This window comes from Hevea brasiliensis, chromosome 18 (genome assembly GCF_030052815.1).
Source record: "Hevea brasiliensis isolate MT/VB/25A 57/8 chromosome 18, ASM3005281v1, whole genome shotgun sequence".
NCBI classification, from domain to species: Eukaryota; Viridiplantae; Streptophyta; class Magnoliopsida; order Malpighiales; family Euphorbiaceae; genus Hevea; species Hevea brasiliensis.
The window spans coordinates 51,660,989-51,680,994 of record NC_079510.1 but is presented as its reverse complement, the minus strand read 5'-3'; the positions used below and the strand labels follow the sequence as shown (position 1 = coordinate 51,680,994).

Below are 20,006 nucleotides of genomic sequence, written 5' to 3'. Positions count from 1 at the left end.
ATTTGCTGACATGGAAAAATTTTCTCTTTTCATACCTTTTACATTTTTTGTCTTTATCCCTTTAGAGACTATTTTTAGGGCAAACCTTGAGGGGATATATAAGCATCATATTCTCATTTTTACCATAAGGAGAAAGAGAAAGAAAAATCAAAAGAGAAAGGAAAGAGGGAATCACACCATTTCTAGGAGGAAAAATGCCTGCAGAGTGACATTTTTCTAGCTTTCATTTTCAGAGATTTAGATTATCTTCTTCTGGATTCTTTTATTTTTAGTTTTATTTTTATGTTTTCTTGCTCTATTTCATATTTTCTACTTGTAAATACAAGCATGAGTGAGTAGATACTTAAGATTTCAGAGTTGGGTGTAATGATTTAAGTTTTATTTGTGGACTTGGATTGGTTTTAACCAGATTTTAGTATATACAAGCTTTGATTCTTATCTTGTATGCTTATTTACATACCCATTGTTAGTACCCTTTGAGTTTTGTTCTTAATCGTAGATTAAAGGACTGAGAGATGAAAATCTATGATAAATAATCAAGATAATGAACTTAATCACCTAGTGTTAGAAATAAACTAGTGGGTTAAGAGGAATTTCAAGTTGATTAAAATGCTTAAAGGGTTTTAGGTAATTAAACATTGCATGAGAATAAGGTTTAATTTTCTTTAAAACACTCTTTAGTTTGCTTGAAAGAGAAATTAAAGGAAATCAGAATCAACTTCCTTCAAACTTGTATTTCCCTTAATCTTGGCTTTGCCTATCCAAATCCTAATAAAATTTACTTCATGAACCTCAACTCTGGAATTAATTTTTACTATTAATTAATTAAATCTTTTGTCACTTACTGAAATTTTAGTAAATTAGTGTAGTACTTAGAATTTTAATTACTTAATTCATTATAATTTCTTTATTTTTCCAATTTAATTTGCTGCATCTCTTACTCTTTTTTTGGAACAAATTATCTATAACCCAAATAGTCGTGACTTTTATAGTTTGATACTCAAATAACAAATCTTTGTGGGATGATATCTTTTTTTTTACTACTTGAACGATCCGTATACTTGTAGAGTACGCAATCAAGGAGTCTTCTCAGCTCATATCAGGAGGACTTGTTGGACAATAACTTGAGATTGGAGCCAGTGAATGTATGGGTCAACACTTTTAATCTTTATGGACAAACTAATGGTACCAATTTATGTGCACTTTACTCATAAAATTCGAGTTTCATATCCCTAAATTCAATAACAATTGTTTGTCAATTAGTATCTGTAAGTACTAAAATGTCATATATCTCCTTCGTATTTAAAAAAAAATTAAAATAAAAAATCTTTTATTAAAATTAAGAAGAAAAATATAATGAATTAAAAAAGGAATAAATTAGTTATTTATGATAATTAAATATTATATGATTGAGATTTAAATTTAAAATTTTATAATTTTAAAGTTGTTTATGATTAAATTAACCTATTTATTATTATTACATGAGAGCTTTAAAATTTGAAATTAGTTATTAAGTTTTATTGTGAAAGCTTGTGGATAAATAAATAAATAAATAAAATTAGTCTAAATTCATCAACGAATCAGACTGCTAAAAGTATAGAAATGTTGATAATAGTTAATATAATCATTAAATGAAAGGTGGCGATGGGACAAATCAACTTTGTTCCCTATAATAATGGGGTATCCTATAATAATAGGATCATCATTAAACAAAGTTATTTTTTAACAATAATTTGAATAATAATATCAAACAAATCCTTAATATGTTTATATTGATACACAAAATAATTTCAAATCCTAAACAAACTTTAATTGTCAAGGACCAATAAGTGGGTAAATTATTTTGATTACAACAAGAAATCAGGTCCATATATCAGATTCTTCCATGAATAAGAAAACCTACTCTTATACTATGATTTATATATAATTGTTAGCTATAATTCAGTTCTGTATATAATAATTCAGTAAATAAAAGAACTTTATAATTTACTAAATAAGTAATGCCTTTGGATATTTAATGCAGTTAAACTCTAATAACAATAATTATTTTTTGCTAAAAAATAATTAATTAACTTTTAATCTCAAATAATTAATACTAAATTATTTTATTAACTTTATACAACACTTGCTTTTTTTTAAAAAAAAAAAAAAAAAACTTTTGATGGTCAATATCACTAGCTTTGCAAGTAAATCATATGTGTTTTGGAAAGATGATTAAAAACACAACATTAAATGTATATGTGAACTTTGATTGGCTCTTATTAATTGAAATTTAACCAAATTAGTTAAAAAATTAAACTTTTTGTGGCTGCTGGGATTCGAGCCCAGGTCTTCACGGCCACAACGTGAAATTCTAACCACTAAACTACAGCCACAACCTGTTGTGGCTAATCCATGATGAAATAAATAAAGTTACTAAGCATACATTTTATCACCCCAATTTCACTTTTTGTTATTTTTAAACAATAAGAACTACTGTATGGTCGGTACTAATGGCTTGGAATTTCAAGTCACATTTTAGTAACATTCTAGTAGCATTGTGCATTCATATGGAATCCTAAGTTACCAAAATCCTTATAATCATTAGATAGGAGAAGCAATTCCTACCTTCCAAGCTGGGGAGCCACCTGATTTTAATTTTTGATAAGATAAGCATACCTTAACTCCTTTTCATTTCCTGTTTTTTATTTGGGTGATTAGCGGGGTCTTAAAAATAAATCACCACCAATTTTGCATCTCAAAATCTTGTCCCTAGTCAATTACCAAGCCAGAATTTGTCCTTCCCGCAAAAGTCTTGGTCACTTCAAATGCCAACTAGAGATGAAGCAATCAATTGTGGTGGCTAATAAGGCAAGATGTGGTTGCCAACTTGGGACATTTTGCAGAGTGAAGCCTAATCCTGGAATGGGGTCAGTTCAGATCCTGAATCGAATCAGGCTCGGATTAAATTCAGGATCAGTCTTAGTCAATGGTTCATGGTCCAAACCAGCTCTTAACTTTATATAGGAGGACCAATTTCGGTCTACCCTTCCAATCTTGAATTGGAAGTAATGGCTCGAAATGGAGATTCGACCAGGTTCAAATTGTTTTCTTGTTTCGAACAAGGAGGCTCCACGTGGACTAAACCAGATCAAACAGCTCAAAATCGAAATTGAAACCATTGTTAAATCCAACTGGATCTAATCTTGACCCATTTTAAACCGGAATAGACTAGAATTGCCTAGCACCATTCCAGTTCTGGTTCATTCCCTTACTCAACCTTAAACCATTGGTTTTGACCCCAAGCCAGCCCTAACCGGACTGGTGTCCAAGTCTAACTAATTGCCATCATCCAGCAAGCCGCAACTAATACGATTCAACAAATGCATCATTGATCAACATGTACGAATACCTCATTGCAGCCTTGACAAACAATCCCATTTGTCCAATGATATTGCATTAATAACTAAGGTGACAATTACAACTGGAATGTCGTGAAAATGGGACAACCTATACTGTATCCCATTCAAAATTTTGTAATGTACATTTCTGTGCTAAACCATAAAAATGGATGAGCCATTTCAAGTTCTAAAACTGACATCGTCTTGCATTATTTGAGTTGACAATTTATGTGCAAGAAATCGAGCTATTGAATAGGAAAGGTTGAATTAGCTGCCAAACCTGTACAGAATATAGTGTGGAATTAAGCTTTATGTCACACTCTCTATGCCTGACTAAAATCTTTTCACTTGCATGCAGCATGGTAGCTCTATGTATTCAAGAGCAGGCTTATTCCAAGACCAGTCTTGGTCCATCACAGTTTTACATAACAAGTTAAACCGCTCACGACCATCATACCAAGCAGAAATTGCCCTCAAAATTTCATTCGAAAATAGATATTACCCTATAAAATCAAATACAACCATGAATATGCTTGTTTTCTTCCTTGTGGATGCATTAAAGAGAAAGAAGGATCCAAGAATAGAACTTTGTCAAAAAGAATAATAAATTGCTTGCACTGAAGGCACACTTTCTCAATATCTCATATTCAAACTCTAGTTAAAGGGGAGCAGGGAACTAATACGAGGGTGAAATTGGAAACCGCTAATTAAGAAAGAAGATAAATATTTATCCACACCAATAATTAAAGCCAGTTTCTGCTCACCTATTTAGAGCAAAATCAATGCCAGCAGCATCAGCTCCATCAAAATTAAATCCACTTTACAAGACCTTGTGCTTGTGATCTTTCTTTATCATGGTCAACATCAAACACAGTATCATAAAGTCCTACAGAACAAAACATCAAAATGAACAATTAAATACATTGTAGATGCTAGGTGTTTACCACAGAAGGGCAAAGCAAAACAGAATAAATTTTATTATCAAGTAGCAACTACAGAATTAATGTGATTGCATGAATGAGCACAGGGGACAGCAAAACAATTAAAAAAAATGTGCATCTGATTTGGAATGAAGGAAAAGTTATGGGATCTCACAGATATCTCAATTCATAATGGTAATATAGGGATATTATGCAAGTGATCGAATAACACATGATAAGAACAAGGTCTGTTGGTTAGCTGAGTGAATGATAATAGTTAGGACGACAGAAAATCAATGAACAATTCAATAGTCAAAATGTCTAAGAAGCTAGGGAACACACCTCCAGTTTTTCGAACAACAGGTATAGAACCATATCTCATAGCTGTAAGTTGGGTCAGTCCGCAAGGCTCAAAAATTGATGGGACTAGAATGAAATCAGCACCTGCATATAACTAAACAAAGACAAACAAGAGAGAGGGAGAGAAGGAAACAGTCAGGGAAAAATTGTAGATGTGAGAATGAGATATAGATGTCCATCCAAGCTTGAATATTTAAATATCAAAGAGAATATGCCAAGTGTGATAGTGGCTCATCATAAGTCAAACAAAGGCGAGCACGATCATTATGTGAAGAATGCAACTGGTTGGCCAAATTCACAAAATCATTTTGGATGCGAGGATCTGGAGCTGAACCAAGCAATACAACCTGCCAACACAAATTCCATTCAGGCACAAGAATGCTAACACGTTACTTACTTCATTATATGGATGCATCAAGGTCATGCAAATGATGGACGTTGTTGTTCTTACTTGCATATTCAACCCTTAGCCATCACAATATTATCTCTGATGCATATGTGCAAAAACAGTGACAAAACAAATGCACAAAGGAGTAGGATGGGATGACAAAGAGTCCACCAGCTGCATTATTCAGATGTTAGGATACATCAATTTAATCCTTTCAAGATGTAAGTGCTGAGTAAAAGGTCTAGATCAAGGTACCACATTGTTCTTAGAAATCAGAAATAGTGATCACTCGGGCAAAGATCTATAACCAGTTAGCACCATGAACAAGTTTGCTCTTCCAAATAGGATATTGGCCTAATTCAAAACAACTAATACTCTGGGAAATTTGAATAGCTTTCGTTCATAACTTCTAGAGTGAAATATAATTTTACTTTAATGGTTCTTCCTTTACATCTTCATTTTTACTCACAAGGTAAGCACTGCAAAAATTGTAAATGCTAGTTCACAAATACAGAGCATGGAAGACCTATAACTGAAGGCCTTAAATTCAAGAACCACTTGCCAAAAAAATTTCAAATATAACATTGTAATCCACTTACATGAATGAACTTATCATTATAAGGATCCCATATATCCGGGTCAATTCCATTCAGTATTCCATGGAACTTGTGGAGATGAGGAGCAACTGTAAGATTTCCTGCAACCTCCTTTGAATATGTGGGGGATACCTGGAGGTATAACAACAAATAACTCAGATACTACTGCAGCAAATGAATAAACAGTCAAAATATCCTATAAATTATGTGCTAGCTTCCCTTTTGTTGCTACAGATGTCTAATCCTTTCTTTGAAGGCATTAATACACTGGAAGATGGAGGCCTAATACGATTACAAATTTGGAGAGAAAAATGCTCCAATCCACTGAAAAGAATGAGAAACAAATAAAAATAACGTTGGTCACTATTCTCATTCACTTAACAGTAAAACTTAATGCTATTCTTACTTAATAGCAAATTTATTCAATCCTCTCAAGATAATCGCAAGCAAAATGAGTAATGCAATTGAGGTATCTCAAACAAAATGATTAAAAATATTATTTTGTTTCAATAGACATTGCAAACCAGAAAAGAAAAGGAAAACAAGAATAATGAGTTCATATATAAAAAAATGGTAGATAGGATCAGGAGAAATTTGGGTATAGAGGAAAGCAAGTCAAAAGAACTTCTTCAGCTGAGGGTGTCCCAGAAAAGCAAACGGTGAGAGAATAAATGAAGTAATATCATGTATACAAATCAATGAAAATTATATGCACTCATAGTTGTGGACTTGTCTGAATATGCCATAGCTTTCCCAATGTTTCCTGCCCCAAATTCAAGGTTGTGAATTATGAAGACAACTCGAGCTGTGCTGAGACCATGGTGCATATAATGGTCCTTAAACAACCATGCAACTGGAGCACTAGACCAATCGTGACAATGGATAACATCCACCAAGTATAAAACACCTGTTAACATAATTATAGAAATTGTGACTATGCACTGAGAGAGGAGGAGGAGAGGGGGGGGGGGGGGGGGGTGTGGTTTTGGGGTTGTGGGAGGGGGAAGAGGGAATGGTAGATTTAATACCAATAGAGCTAAACAGCAAGAAAAGTTAGTTTTGACATTTGCACACAAAATGTTGTCTTGCACCTATTAATCTGGTTATGTACGCCAATATGAATATACCATATATTGTTATACACACGCCGACAGTTATCTGTATACTGTGTTAACAAGCATCAGTAAGCAACCTATCATTAATGCAACAACTGTTTTAACATAAACCTAGTCTCGAGATTGAGAAACTGAAGCTATATTTTCAGTTAGGAGTGAACATTATTCAGTTTGAACCGAAATAGCAAACGGACTGAATTTGTAAATTCGGTTCAGTTTATTAGGTAATTCTTTTGTGTGTGTGTGTGTGTGTGTGATTTTCATTCTATTCAATCCAGTTCAGATTTAGAGAATAAAAAGGGAAAAACCAAACTGAATTCATTAAACATTGCATTTTAAATTTTTAGCTTTAGGGTTATATAAGTTTCTGTTACACCGCTCCCAGCCTCCCCTCACCCCCTTGCAGTTTCTGTCACTCTCACATATTAGGTAATTCAGTCGGTTTTTTGGTTTGGTTCAGTTTTGCACACCCCTACCTTCAATTAAATTAACAGTTTTAAGGCTCACAACCAATAGACAGCTTCAAAAATTCATTACATATGTTTTGTCAACTGTTATTGTTGAAACTGATATTAATTATTTGTTAGCATCATCAACTATGTTTTACCAGTCATCCAAGAAATAAATATCTTGACAACAATTTATATCCATTTTACCAAAATAAGGGTTAAGTACTAAAGCCATAAAACTTACAGGATGGAATCCATTTTGTAGTAAAAACTCAAGAGCTGCATGACAAAAGAAACCAAACCGCTCCCCATCATTCCGGCAGCTGTATATGCAACCAGTCGAAAACATCCTGCAATGGAAAAGGTATCATGAAACGTTATTGGACATTTTGTTTAAGTACAACATTTGAAATTTGAGGAAACGTCCATCATAGACAATCATAAGCGCAATGATATATTTAGAAAAATAGATAACTAGGTATATATATTGCTTTTCTCCAGATTTCTAAAATTGCAAGAACGAGATAAGGCATTTATGGATCCGTTTAGCCACAACAATAACTAAGCTTTAAAAATTAGTTGGTGTCAACTATATGGATCCTCATTTAGCTTTGTTTGAGACATGGATCCATTTACCAAATGGATAATATATATTTTCAAAACTTCAATTCATTAAATTTAGCCACATCAACTGCATGAATGATAACCCAACCCTTCCAGAGGAAATGAATGAGAAGCAGCCAATTACATGGACCATATAATGCGTGCATAAACTATCTATCGCTTGTATACATATTGTTGAATACAAGTCTTACAAAAATTATAATTATATCAAGCTTCCTTCTAGAAAATTAGTCATAAGGAATATTAGAAAATTTGAAAGTTACTACCCTGAACTGAATCGTTTTATGCACCAAGTCTTCGCCATTAATAAAGCACATCCATGCAAGCATGAATCACATGCATGCACACTTAAGAGAAAAGAGAACAAATGCTGTATATTTTTAAGCAATACAATCCAGTCTGAAATACAGGTGCAGAGAACAGAATATGCAATGTATATTACTTGACCAATGAACGAGTAATACTTTTGATGTAATTAACCATATGAGCAGAGAAATTTTAACTTGTAGCAGAGCATAGAATTACCCATTCAGAGGCTCCAAGAAGTAGACAGAAAGGCCTTCCACCTTCCCAAACCATAATTTTATTTCTGTCCCACCCCAGGAATAGCTTTTCTGATAATGAAAGTCCTTTGCCTATTTCAGGACATGCACATCTGATGAATTAGAATTCATTAAAAATTCGGATCACAAAAAAACAGAAAGCATTGTGGTTAATTACTCAATAAATCTACTTCATTTTTCTCAATGATATGCCACAATCAATGGTAGGCCTACGTACCTATTCAATTACATAATTAATGGTTATTACTACAGAACAAGTGACATACTAGAAATAACAAAAAAAGCACATGCTTAGAAACAGACGTACTTTGGCAGCCGCACATGCAGAAAAGTGTCACATGATGAAAAGGAGGCATTTTAAAAGAAAATTTTTTCCTGCATAGGATTAAGAATTATCATAGTTTTCGATTAAATATTGAATAACAATTTGTATATTAATAATCTCCATGAGATGGGCCCTCAAGGGAGACATTTAAATGGTCACATATAGGTCTTACAATTTCTTCCATCTGCACTTCCAACAGGAGAGAGAGAAAGTTAAAATTTCTACAGTAAAGTAGCAACAATGAAGCTTACATGGCTAAGGTTCAAACAGTCATACTTTGGAAGAATGATATCCACACTGTGATTTAAATCTTGTACAGCACGGAAGAGACTAGTAACAACATCACTGAGCCCTCCAACCTGCAACATATGTTACATAACATAGACAATAAAAAATACGAAGATTATGTCAGTAAGATGTTCTAAGACTGGATGGTGACAATTTAACTACTAAAAACATTATGATTAATGCTTTAAACAGATTCTCAACCTTCTAAGTTTTAACATGAATCAATGATGTCAGGACCAAAGACAGCATAGTCGGTGCCTAACCATGTATATAAGTGGCACCTCTCTCTTGCCGAGGTGTGCATACAATCAGATGTTCCAGATAAGCAAATTCTAGATATGGTTATTAGAGATTCTGCACATTTATTACATAACTTGATGACTAAAAGTTACCTTTGCAACTGGGGCCATTTCAACAGCAACATGCAAATGCGCATTGGGGGCTCCTTCACAACTCCTCCAAACACAGGTATGTGGCAATCCATGCCATCTCTATTGTAAAAAATTCCACCATCTTCCCTCTCCGAGAATACAAAATCCATCATGTATGCATCTAATGGTAACTTGACTGGGAAAAATACCATAAATTGAAAGATTTTTTAAAAATATTTGTCCTGAAGTACATCTATAAATTCATATATCAAAATTTGACTCATCTGACAAGACAGGGAAAAAAAAGAGAGAGAGAGGGAAGGTGGCATATCACAGATAAGATAATCCTCTCATGATCATTGCGAAGAAGGGGCCTTGTGCACTGCAGACACTATTTTTTGATAGAACATAAATGCAAATTGATTTTACCTATATGATTTAGCATCACATTGTACACCTAACAAACTTGCCAACAGATCATTGATCGACCTTCCTAAGGAGCAACAAACTAAAAGCCTAAAACAACAGGTGGATAAAGGATATCTCATCTGCATGTTGGTTATGAATGAAATAAATTTGAAATAATGTAATCTATGAACAATATAATAATACTTGGTGTCAATATCAAGAAAAAAGTCCACTTTGAGACATCAAAAAACCACCTAACTTTTGAAGTTCACACAAATCAGGAAAATAAGATAAGAGAATGACTACCATAGAAGTTAAACCTGAATAGAGTACCTTGTAAGGAAAAAAAAGGGGAGAGAGAGACCACCATAAATAATTACATATAAAAACAAGCAATAATAACACCACGCTAATCAAAATAAAGACATTGTTATGCTATAAATTTGCCAAGGTAAAAAATAACTAGAATTGAAACTTGCCAGTGGATTTGATATGAGAAGCATTATCTGGAGGCAACATCTTCTGAGGTGGCAAAGGACCGTTGTGGTGGGTCCAACGGTTAAATGAACATCTGATCCAAACTTCTGATTTACCATTCAGAACAGTGTTAGCAGGATTATAGAAAACTGTCACAGCACTTCCAGCCTGAACATCAAGAGGATCAATATAGACTACTTGCTTTTGAGACAACAGAAACCTTTTCAAAGCTCTCTCCTTTCTTTCAGCTTTCATACGTGCTGTTCTTTCCACCTGTAACGAGAGAAGAACAAGGAAATAGACTTAGCTTACTAGGCCATAAAGTATTACATTGAACAATGAGATAAGGTTTTCAGAAAATTTAGGTCATAGCAGTTAAGACAAGAAAGCACCCATCTTTGACTGTTAAAGAAGTCCAGAACTCCTACTGGTTAGAAAGACAAGATTCATTCAAAATGACCCAATATGTCAAGTTGTTATTCCATGTTGCAAGCGATCCCCAAAGTTCTGTACTCTTGCTCTGAATTATTCTTTAGAGGTAACATGTGGATACTCAGCAATTTGAATTGTTCTTAATATTCTAGATTCTAATATAATCACTTTGAATGTAACAAGCAAATTGACCTTGGCACGTATAGCCTCCTCTCTTAACGGCCGCTCCTCCTGTAGTTTCCTATATATCTGGTGTTCTTCCTCAACCCAAAACAATTCTTCAGGAATTGACTTCGTGACAATTGCATGGAAATCTCAGTGATGATTGTTATCATATACAATTGCACTCTGAGGTGGACCATCAGCAAAGACCCAATCCAAGACAAGGGTTCGATCAGGTACAACAACTGAAAAAGAACATGGATGCAGAAAAAATAAAATGATATCATACAAGTAATTCAAACACCAAACAGTAGATTTAAATAAAGTTGTTAAAGTTTTATAACATCCATTAGGTGCTAGCCTAGAAGTCACAGGGAAAAGAGTTGATTGAAAACAAAAATATCTTGACTCAGAAGAGTGCTAGAATACAACTGAAATCAAGAAAAAGGTTCAGTTGAAAAATAGTTCTTCTAGTTGTTTGTAGAAATAAGGAGACATCGAATTTAAGAATGCCAAGTTTAAGGTGCCAATCATTAACACCTTCATATGCACTTCAAACACTTATTTTAATTTCATTAAAAGAATATTCAAATGTAAGCCACTAATAGATTAATGAAGATATACATTCCCACATACCATTAGCATGTTGGCGTGAGTCATCAAAATTAATGTATATAGAAACTACAGCTGTAGAGATTCCTTGGTTTTCAAGGACATGCTTAAATTTAGCCTTACATCTTGTATAGCCATAGATATCTTCTTAAACTCTCTCTTTGTACCTGTATATATTGGATACAAATGATGAATGAAATATAGATCTGATTGCTATCTTTAACATGGTATCAGAGCAGGTTGGGTTGCCTGTGAATTGACTTGGAAAGGAACTCAAGCCGCTGAAAGCCATGGAAGACCATACAAAACTAGCATCATCACCAAACACCTCAACCGAATCCAGACTTGACAACTTGACAACCAAGATAACTGAAGTTATGTCACGTACCCAAGCCTCATCCACCATTGATTGTACAATAGTACCAATAAACATCAAGTTAAATGACTCTAACTATGCCTTATGGTCCCAGGTTGTTGAGATGTATATCTCAGGCAAAGACAAGCTGGGATATATCAACGGAGACCTTCCACAGCCACCAGAGACAGACCCATCTTTTTGCAAATGGTGAATAGAGAATGTCATTGTGAAAGGGTGGCTGATCAACTCAATGGAGCCATCCTTGGTTGGTAATTTCATTCGGTTCTCCACAGCCAAACAGGTTTGGGATTCTATTGCTACTACATACTTTGATGGATCTGACTCATCACAGGTTTATGACCTTCGACGACGGGTATCTCGAATGCGGCAAGGCGGTGGATCCATACAAAAATACTACAATGATCTACAAGGGTTACGGCGTGAAATTGATTTTTGTCGTCCCAACCCAATGGAATGTGCTATGGATATACAGAAATATAATTCTCTTCTCCAAGAGGAAAGAGTTTATATTTTCCTAGATGGATTAGATGACAGACTTGATAATATTAGAAGTGACATTCTCTAGCTAAAACCATTCCCTACCATTGAGCAGGCATACGCATACGTTCAAAGAGAAGATACTCGCCAAACTGTGATGGCATTGAGTATGGAGAATGCTTCTAATGGTGCTGTCATGGCTACTAAAGGAGTTAAATCAAGTTAGCCACAACTGACGAAGATTGGATCATCAACCAGATCTAAGGGCCAATCTGGTGAAGGGAAGTGCACCCATTGTGGCAACACAAAGCACACCCGAGATACTTGCTTCAAACTACATGGGTACCCGGATTGGTGGCATGAATTACAAACTAAGAAGAAGCAAGATACTGCAAATACGACTGGAAACATGGGTCACACAGCCGTTGCCACTGCTGAACCTCAATTAGCTCTTATTCCTGGCACATATGCTACTACTGTAGACAGTTATGAAGGTAAATATGGCCAAGCTTTTTATACCTCCAATGATTCTAATGATGATGACTGGATTATCGACTCTGGGGCCACAGATCACATGACTTTTGACGCCAGTGACTTCTCCAAAAGGACACCACCACGGCAAACCTGTATTACTAATGCCAATGGAGTTGCACATCCAGTCACTAGGGCTGGAGTTGTATCAATATCACCGTCTTTGTCCTTATCTCATACTCTTTTGGTTCCATCTTTATCAAATAAATTGATGTTAGTGAGTTAAATTACTGAAGAACTAAATTGTGTGGTACTAATGTATCCAAAATTTTGTCTTATACAGGATATTCTCAGCAAGGAGATAATTGGGCGTGGTACTAAGAGAGGGGGGTTGTATTGCTTAGATGACTTCAGTCCAGGTCGAGCCAATAATGTCAGTAGCAAAGAAGGACAAATATGGCTTTGGCATCGTCGCTTGAGGCATCCATCATTCGGTTATTTACGACATTTATTCCCAGATTTGTTTTCCCATTTACAGAATAAAGACTTGAGATGTGAAACATGTATTTTGGCAAAGAATCATAGAGTTTGTTATCCACCAAGTTTGAATAAAAATAGTACTCCTTTCTCCTTGATACATTCTGATGTTTGGGGACCTTCCCCAATAACTACTCCCTCTAATTGTTGTTGGTTTGTGATCTTTGTCGATGATTGTACACGCATGACATGGCTTTACCTGATGAAGACTAAAGATGAAGTGTTTTCCATTTTTCAAGCATTTCATACTATGGTACAGATCTAATTTTCAGCCAACATACAGGTTCTTCGATCAAATAATGGAGGAGAGTTTATCAATAACAAATTCCAAGCTTATTTTCAACAACATGGTCTTCTTCATGAGACATCATGCCCACAAACTCCACAGCAGAATGGCGTTGCGGAGAGGGAAAATCGCCATGTATTAGAGACTGCATGAGCACTACTTCTTGGTACGAATGTACCTAATCGCCACTGGGATGATGCAGTCACAATTGCTGTTTATTTGCTAAATCGGATGCCTTCCAAAGTCTTAAATTTCAAAACTCCATTGTAGGTGTTGTCCACCCATATCTCTTTGCCTTTAGTTCTTATGCTTCCTCCTCGAGTTTTCAGCTGTGTTGCTTTTGTCCATCTTCATAAAAACCAACGGACTAAGCTAGATCCCTATGCCATTCGATGTGTGTTTTTGGGCTACGGATTACATAAAAAAGGATATAGGTGCTTTGATCCTATCATAAATCGTACTTATACCTCCATGGACGTGACATTCCTAGAATCTGAGTCATTCTTCCAAAACAGAATATCTAACTCAGCTCTTCAGGGGGGAGTCTACAGTTGAAGAGTCGAGTTGGCTTCAAGGAGATGAGAAAAGTTGGTTTCTAGGAGGTGAGGTAATAACAGGAGTTGAAATTGACAATGGGGAAATAGCACTAGAAAATGAGAAACTTAGAGATGTACTTGATAGAGAAGAATCTGACAGTAGAGACAACGATGAACAACTTACCAGTGGAGAGCATGCTACACCAATTACACTCCAATCTGATAATGAAGTGAATGTCACACCCCCTCTCACTCCAGTACCCGAAGGATCTCCTCCTACTGAGAATATTCATGAGGTAAGCTCTCCTATTACTCATCCTCATACTAACAACTTGGATACTTCTATCTATGTTCTGCCTTTTAGGCAAAATCGTGGAAAACCACCAAAGAGATACTCCCCTGATGAGCAAGAAAGAAAGACAAGATATCCAATTGCCAATTATGTGTCCACTCAAGAACTACCCAAGCCTATCAAGACGTTTATGCAAGCATTGTCCTCTCATCATATTCCAAGTAGTATTGAAGAAGCTTTGACTAACCCAAATTGGGTAAAAGCAGTTGAGGAGGAGCTGAAGGCCTTGCAGAAAAATAACACTTGGAATCTAGTTCCACTACCAGAAGGAAAAAAACTAGTGGGATGTAAGTGGGTGTTTTCTATAAAATACAAGGCTGATGGATCGATTGACAGGTACAAGGAAAGGCTTGTGGAGAAGGGATTCACACAAACATATGGTGTAGATTACTCCGAGACGTTCTCTCCGGTTGTGAAACTGAATACTGTTAGAGTGTTATTATCTCTTGCAGCAAATTTAGACTGGCCTTTACACCAACTTGACGTGAAGAACGCCTTTCTCCATGGCGATCTTGAAAAAGAAGTCTACATGGACATTCCACCGGGCTATACAGTCTCTCTAGAAACCAAATTTGTATGCAAATTGGAAAAGGCACTATATGGACTAAAACAGTCCCCTCGGGCATGGTTTGGTCGATTCAGCTCTGCTATGAAAAAATATGGCTATTATCAAAGTAATTCAGATCACACACTTTTCCTAAAGCATAGACAAGGAAAGGTAACTGCTTTGCTTGTTTACGTTGACGACATGATTATCACAGGAGATGATGTTGAGGAAATCTCCAAATTACAAGAGTAGTTGTCTGCTGAATTCGAAATGAAGGACTTAGGTGGGCTTAAATATTTTCTAGGGATAGAGGTGGCAAGATTGAAAAGAGGCATATTTCTTTCTCAAAGAAAATATGTGTTAGATTTGTTAGCAGAAGTAGGACTGGTGGATTGCAAGCCAGCAGATACTCCAATTGTTCAAAATCATGGACTTGGGTTATGTTCTGATCAAGCACCAGCTGACAAAGGAAGATACCAAAGGCTAGTGGGTAAGCTGATTTATTTGTCACATACTCGCCCTGACATTGCGTATGCTGTGAGCATAGTAAGTCAGTTCATGCACTGTCCGAGGGAGAATCATATGGATGCAGTTTTTCGGATTCTACACTATTTAAAAGGCTCACCAGGGAAAGGGTTGATGTTCACCAAGAATGGTCATCTAAATATTGAAGGTTATACGGATGCGGATTGGGCAGGGAATGTCATGGATCGAAAATAAACCTCAGGATACTTCACTTTCGTGGGAGGAAATTTGGCTACATGGAGAAGCAAGAAACAAAACGTGGTGGCGTTGTCAAGTGCTGAAGTTGAATTCAGAGGTATGGCTAAAGGACTATGTGAGCTTCTCTGGCTTCGGAAACAATTAACAGAGATTGGTTTTTGTCCTGGTTCTGAAATGAGTTTATTCTGTGACAACAAGGCTGCCATTGATATATCTCACAACCCCGTTCAACATGATCGCACAAAGCATGTTGAAGTAGATAGGCATTTCATAAAAAAGAACCTTGATGAGAAAATCATTCAATTTCCATTTGTCAGATCAGAAGACTAACTGGCATATGTACTCACTAAGGCAGTGTCCAGTAAAAAATTTCATGACTCACTTGACAAGTTAGGTGTTAGAGATATCTTTGTACCAACTTGAGGGGGAGTGTTGGCGTGAGTCATCAGAATTAATGTATATAAAAACTACAGCTGTAGAGATTCCTTGGTTTTCAAGGACATGCTTAAATTTAGCCTTACATCTTGTATAGCCATATATACCTTCTTAAACTCTCTCTTTGTACCTGTATATATTGGATACAAATGATGAATGAAATATAGATCTGATTGCTATCTTTAACATAGCATACCACCAATCACCATCCTTTCTCTCAGATTTGACAAGTTTTCATCATTCCAATTATTATATCCACCATGAATCCAAAGGTCATTAGAATGAGAAAGTGGACCTGAGCTTTTGTTATAATATAACTGGACCAAGCCTCCATCTTTAAAATCACTAGGTTCAATATGCCAAACATTATCGACAGATCTTGCAGCATTTTTCATCAATTGGAGCAAACTTTCCCACCTCTTTTCAGTTTCCACCTTTGCCTGGGCTCTATCAACTTCACTTGCAGCCTTCTCTTCTTCTCTTTGCCTCTTCTCTTTTGCTTCTCTTTCTCTCTCAACTTGCTCCCTTGAAACTTTCTCTAGCTCCCTAAGCTTTTCCTCAAGCAAGAAATCATCAAATGCAAATGCATCCATTCCACCTTCTACAGGTATTCAGAAATCCTTTTTTTCATTATTGTCATATGCATTTTTCCCATTAAAGAACACAAAATCTATCGTTTATGCTTCTTTTGGAACATGAACTTGGCAAGACCACCAATCCCCTTTCTAATGAGTTTTGTTTAACCTTATGGTAAAAGATTTCCATTTCCGGTCATTGAAGGCTCCCATAATGAAAACATCTGGCTCATTATTCAGAGTGGATAGACTCCTATTAAGGTATAGTTCTATATCTTGATAAGATTTCACCAACTCGGGATAAACAAACAATTTGCTACCCCTTGAGAAGTTATCCTCAGCAAGCCCCTCAATTTCTCGTTTCCGCAAGTTTTCTTCCATTTCCAACCTTAATTTTTGAGAAGAATCTTCAGTTGATTTTTCATCAGTCCCAGCACTTTCCCCTTTTACAGTGATATCATTCTTTGAGCTGCCAAACTGCCTTTCCGCTATAGTAATTTCATCAACTGGCCCAGTCATATCCTCAACACTACTAACAGTTCCATTTTCCATACCTTGATTGCTTTTGGCAACTGACACCTTTTTGCTAATTGATGATGCTTCTTCTGTTAGCTTTTCTTTTTTAACTTTCTTATCCTTGGTAAGTTCAATTGATTGTTCTTTATCTATATCAGCTTTAATTTCAAGTGTTTGCTTGTTGGGATCCACAATCTCACTAGATGCTGAAGTATTGTTCTTAGAATCCCTCTTTTGGAGGCCTGCTCTTGCTGACGTTTTTGGTTTGAATCCTTTTGGAGTAGGCCCTCCAGACTTTGCAGTTGAAATTTTCCTATTTCTCCTCTTGGAAAAGTCTGCCATAAACAAGGCCAAATTCAAAAGAAAAATGAGTTGAAATGACCAGAAGGAATTAACATCGTAATAATACATATAACTTTGTTGCTTTAAAAAATTAAAAGATAAAAAAAAAAAGCTAACCTGCACCAGCAATAACGTCAAATGAAACCCCACTTTTTGGGTACCTGTTGCCACATGAAGTAAGCTGAAACGAAATGCTCTAAATCAGATATTCAGATTTATTTAATTTATAATATGTAATAGAGTAAATTCAATCCTAATTAATTCTATTCTTCTGCTTGCACAAGTCACAGATTCAAAATTAAAATCCTTGTCACCCCAAAACAAAAGCCAATGAGATCAACGACATGAGACTCGATCAATAACAAAGAAGGCATACATAAACCGTAAACAGACAAATACGGCAACTCCAAAAGCAGAAACCTTTAACTGATATTAATACACCATTTGACAACGAACATTCAAAAAGGAAAGAAAGAAAGAAAGGAAAGAAAGCACACATATTATAAAACTGAAAGTGAACAAACCAATAGCAATTCAAGCAAAACAAACCCACTCATCTAAGCAAGAGAAGCAAACTAAACCAATGAATCATTAATAGTTAATAAATACAAGTACTTACACTGGTAAAATGGCTGGTTTTAACATGAGGGAAAGACCCAAGAAACGCCTTGATCTTGAAAAGGGTTCTCTCGTGAAAGACAGCTCTGCAACTGAGTGGTCTATGCACCTGGAACTGCAAACCCACTTCCATGGTTGACAGGATTATACTACTAACTCAGTATCGTAAAAAGTCAGGAATGTTTGCCGCCAAGAACAAGCTTTCACTTCAAAGATGAGCTTCACCCACCATTAAGGATCGATGTCTCTCTGGAACTGTGAACTTACATTAAAAAATAAATAAATAAAATTTGGCTGACATAACAACAAAAAAAAAGCCAAGAATCTCAGCCATAAGCGTCAGTAATTTTAATCTGCGATGCAGCCTACTGTGTTAACAAGGGTGTATCATTTGTAACCGTCGATTGCAACGTTCTTGTGAACGTTCAAGTAGATATTAATTTTTCATGCAGCTTGTTGTGGACTTGTACATGGATAAGCAGCCTGAAATATTTTAAAATTTTAAAATTATTTACAATATTTTAAGATTTTAAAAGGCTAGTATCCCATCCCATGATATAGGCTTAGATTAGTTAGAAAGTGACACGTCATAGACGATGCCACGTTGGCATCCTTTTGTTGGAATTAGCTAGTCTAGTGTCTAGAGTTTGGTCATGGCGGGTCATGGCAACAATTACTAATTTTATTTTTTTATTAAAATTGAATTGATTCAATTTTGAAATTCGATTGAATCCGTATTATTTAAAATTAGGCTTAATTAAATTAGAGCTAATAAATTTAAATTTGAGTAAAAATTATTTTTTTTTTAAAAAGAAACGTTTTTAAAAATTAAATATTAAAAAAATATTTTATTTAACTTATAAAAAATAATTTATAAGCGATTGAAATTTTAAATAGTTATATATTTAATAAAAAAAATAATTTATAAACATACTTACCATTAAAATTATTAAAAAAATATTAAATTATTTTCTGAAATAAGAAATTATATTAACTTAATATTTTATTATAATATTATCAAAATATATTTCAATCATCTTATAATTAAAAAATAATTTTAAATTTATTAAAATTAATGTACATAATTAATTTAAATTATTACAAGAAAAATATTTTTTTAACAAAAAAATAAATAAAAATAATAATCCTTTCCTACAATTTTTTTTTTTATAAGCATAACTTAAAAGTTCTAAAAAAGCCTTAAACAAATAGGTCAGTTTAAAATTTTAACTTAAATTAAGACAAGGATCCTTATAAATTTAATCAAAACAAGATTAGACGGATCAAAACTTAAATTAAAATGGCTTTTCTTTTGAATTTAATCTCCTTGATTCATCTGAATTTGGCAAAATCCAAGAATAGTGTATTAATCATTATATGAGAATATTTGAAGAATCAAACGTGTGTATTTTCTTTATCTCCCTTTATGTTGGATTAGTTTCATTTTCCAATGTTTCCTTTAGGGTTGATGTTGTTGGAAGTATCCTCCATACTTCTTGTATATGAATATGATGGCATTAAGCTCCTATAAAGGATTTGCTGAAGTTTTCATTGACCATGCCTCTGCAATTTTTATTTAGCGTTCAAGATGCCTTAAAACAATAAAAGGCAAGCAGCTCTTCAGAATATGATGAATGGCCTTGCTCTTTTAGCATTTGAACTGAAAGACAAAAATGATACTGAAGTAACATATTAGGCATCCTGTAGTGAAAACGTCAGGCAATACAAGTAGTATAAATACC

General features: G+C 34.9%; 1 non-coding gene and 1 pseudogene across 1 annotated transcript; both read right to left on the bottom strand.

Annotated features, from left to right (window-relative positions):
* Nucleotides 1-2,303: 2,303 nt before the first annotated feature.
* Nucleotides 2,304-2,375, bottom strand: TRNAH-GUG (transfer RNA histidin (anticodon GUG)). The gene has a single exon. It is a non-coding gene; the product is annotated as a tRNA-His (tRNA).
* A 1,028-nt stretch (nucleotides 2,376-3,403) lies between these two features.
* On the bottom strand, nucleotides 3,404-18,557 carry LOC110640127 (soluble starch synthase 3, chloroplastic/amyloplastic-like; annotated as a pseudogene).
* Between the last annotated feature and the right edge of the window lie 1,449 nt (nucleotides 18,558-20,006).